This window comes from Micropterus dolomieu, linkage group LG18, assembly GCF_021292245.1.
Source record: "Micropterus dolomieu isolate WLL.071019.BEF.003 ecotype Adirondacks linkage group LG18, ASM2129224v1, whole genome shotgun sequence".
Lineage (NCBI taxonomy): Eukaryota > Metazoa > Chordata > Actinopteri > Centrarchiformes > Centrarchidae > Micropterus > Micropterus dolomieu.
The window spans coordinates 59,799-63,288 of NC_060167.1; the positions used below are offsets into that span (position 1 = coordinate 59,799).

General features: G+C 48.6%; 1 protein-coding gene across 4 annotated transcripts in view; it reads right to left on the reverse strand.

The window, feature by feature from the left end:
• Positions 1-3,490, reverse strand: part of khk (ketohexokinase) — a 23,703-nt gene that overhangs the window by 3,511 nt on the left and 16,702 nt on the right. The gene's annotated exons all lie outside the window — the stretch shown is intronic.

Here is a 3,490-nt window from a genome sequence, read left to right on the forward strand (position 1 = left end):
ATCTCATTACTCTGGATGAAAGGCGGCACGTTTGACACAGTCACCTTAATAGTTGGAGCAACCAGCGGCAAAACAGTAACAAAGTCTCCACTTCCCACTATTCCGCTGCTTATAAGATGATTCACATGGTTCTCTTCTTTTAAAAACACAACCACCGCTTTATTCATTCGCGAGGCAGATGAAATGTTTTCATAGCCGATCTCCTGTCCAACTGCAAGTAGCACTTCCTCCACATTCACCCCGTTCGCCGTCACACACCTGACTCCATGGCGGATGGAGACAGGTGGCGTAAGGGACGCCATCCCGCTCCCTAACTAATCCTCAAAATACTCTTATCACAACAAAAAATGTTTACTCAGGAAATTTGAAACAAAAATTTAGAAAAGTTTGAAACAAGCACACGATCACCCTCACCTCGTGTGAGCCCTCACGCGCACCCAAACACTCCCAGCATGCACCGAGAGAGAGAGAGAGAGACAGGTCACAGAAAGAGAGACAAGTTACAGAGAGAGAGACAAGTTACAGAGACAGGTCACAGAGAGACAGACAGGTGAGAGAGAGAGAGAGACACAGGTCACAGAAAGAGAGACAAGTTACAGAGAGAGAGAGAGAGACAGGTCACAGAGAGACAGACAGGTGAGAGAGAGAGAGACACAGGTCACAGAAAGAGAGACAAGTTACAGAGAGAGAGACAGGTCACAGAAAGAGAGACAAGTTACAGAGAGAGAGACAAGTTACAGAGACAGGTCACAGAGAGAGAGACAGGTCACAGAAAGAGAGACAGGTGAGAGAGAGAGAGAGACAGGTCATAGAAAGAGAGACAAGTTACAGAGACAGGTCACAGAGAGAGAGACAGGTGAGAGAGAGACAGGTCACAGAGAGACAGACAGGTGAGAGAGAGAGAGACACAGGTCACAGAAAGAGAGACAAGTTACAGAGAGAGAGACAGGTCACAGAAAGAGAGACAAGTTACAGAGAGAGAGACAAGTTACAGAGACAGGTCACAGAGAGACAGACAGGTGAGAGAGAGAGAGACAGGTCACAGAGAGAGAGACAGGTCACAGAGAGAGAGACAGGTGAGAGAGAGAGAGACAGGTGAGAGAGAGAGAGACAGGTCACAGAAAGAGAGACAGGTGAGAGAGAGAGAGAGACAGGTCATAGAAAGAGAGACAAGTTACAGAGACAGGTCACAGAGAGAGAGACAGGTGAGAGACAGGTGAGAGAGAGAGAGAGACAGGTCATAGAAAGAGAGACAAGTTACAGAGACAGGTCACAGAGAGAGAGACAGGTGAGAGACAGGTCACAGAGAGAGAGACAGGAGAGAGAGAGACAGGTGAGAGAGACAGGTCACAGAGAGAGAGACAAGTTACAGAGAGAGAGAGACAGGTGAGAGAGAGAGAGAGACAGGTCACAGAAAGAGAGACAAGTTACAGAGAGAGAGACAGGTGAGAGAGAGGTTGAGGTTTAAAAATACCTTTATTTATAAATTTTTTCTCTCTCACCTGTCTCTCTCTTTTTAAAGTTACAGAGACAAGTTACAGAGACAGAGACAAGTGAGAGAGAGAGAGAGACAGGTTAAAGAGAGAGAGACAGGTGAGAGAGAGAGAGAGACAGGTGAGAGAGACAGGTCACAGAAAGAGAGACAGGTGAGAGAGACAGGTCACAGAAAGAGAGAAAGGTGTGAGAGAGAGAGAGAGAGAGAGAGAGACAGGTCACAGAAAGAGAGACAGGTGAGAGAGACAAGTTACAGAGAGAGAGACAGGTCACAGAAAGAGAGACAAGTTACAGACAGGAGAGAGAGAGACAGGAGAGAGAGACAGGTCACAGAGAGAGAGACAAGTGAGAGAGAGACAGGTGAGAGAGAGAGAGAGAGACAAGTGAGAGAGAGAGAGAGACAGGAGAGAGAGAGACAGGAGAGAGAGACAGGTCACAGAGAGAGAGACAGGTGAGAGAGACAGGTCACAGAGAGAGAGACAGGAGAGAGAGACAGGTGAGAGAGAGACAGGAGAGAGAGACAGGTCACAGAGAGAGAGACAAGTGAGAGAGAGACAGGTGAGAGAGAGAGAGAGAGACAGGTCACAGAAAGAGAGACAAGTTACAGAGAGAGAGACAGGTCACACAGAGAGAGACAGGTGAGAGAGAGACAGGTCACAGAAAGAGAGACAGGTGAGAGAGACAACAGAGAGAGACAGGTCACAGAGAGAGAGACAGGTGAGAGAGACAAAAGTCAAAGAGAGAGACAGGTGAGAGAGACAAAAGTCAAAGAGAGAGAGACAGGTGAGAGAGACAAAAGTCAAAGAGAGAGACACAGGTGAGAGAGACAAAAGTCAAAGAGAGAGACAGGTGAGAGAGACAAGTCACAGAGACAGGTCAGAGAGACAAGTCACAGAGACAGGTGAGAGAGAGAGACAGGTCACAGAGACAGGTGAGAGAGAGAGACAGGTCACAGAGAGAGAGACAGGTGAGAGAGAGAGAGAGACAGGTCACAGAGAGAGAGACAGGTCACAGAAAGAGAGACAGGTCACAGAGAGAGAGACAGGTGAGAGAGAAAGAGACAGGTCACAGAGAGAGACAGGTCACAGAAAGAGAGACAGGTGAGAGAGAGAGAGAGACAGGTCACAGAAAGAGAGACAAGTTACAGAGAGAGAGACAGGTGAGAGAGACAGGTCACAGAGAGAGAGACAGGTGAGAGAGACAGGTCACAGAGAGAGAGACAGGTCACAGAAAGAGAGACAAGTTACAGAGAGAGAGACAAGTTACAGAGAGAGAGACAAGTTACAGAGAGAGAGACAGGTCACACAGAGAGAGACAGGTGAGAGAGACAGGTGAGAGAGAGACAGGTCACAGAAAGAGAGACAGGTGAGAGAGACAACAGGTGAGAGAGACAGGTCACAGAGAGAGAGACAGGTGAGAGAGACAGGTCACACAGAGAGAGACAGGTGAGAGAGACAGGTGAGAGAGAGACAGGTCACAGAAAGAGAGACAGGTGAGAGAGACAACAGGTGAGAGAGAGAGAGAGACAGGTCACAGAGAGAGAGACAGGTGAGAGAGAGAGAGAGACAGGTCACAGAGAGAGAGACAGGTGAGAGAGAAAGAGACAGGTCACAGAGAGAGACAGGTCACAGAAAGAGAGACAGGTGAGAGAGACAGGTCACAGAGAGAGACAGGTGAGAGAGAGAGAGAGACAGGTCACAGAGAGAGACAGGTGAGAGAGAGAGAGAGACAGAGAGAGAGACAGGTCACAGAGAGAGAGACAGGTGAGAGAGACAGGTCACAGAGAGAGAGACAGGTCACAGAAAGAGAGACAGGTCACACAGAGAGAGACAGGTGAGAGAGACAGGTGAGAGAGAGACAGGTCACAGAAAGAGAGACAGGTGAGAGAGACAACAGGTGAGAGAGACAGGTCACAGAGAGAGAGACAGGTCACACAGAGAGAGACAGGTGAGAGAGACAGGTGAGAGAGAGACAGGTCACAGAAAGAGAGACAGGT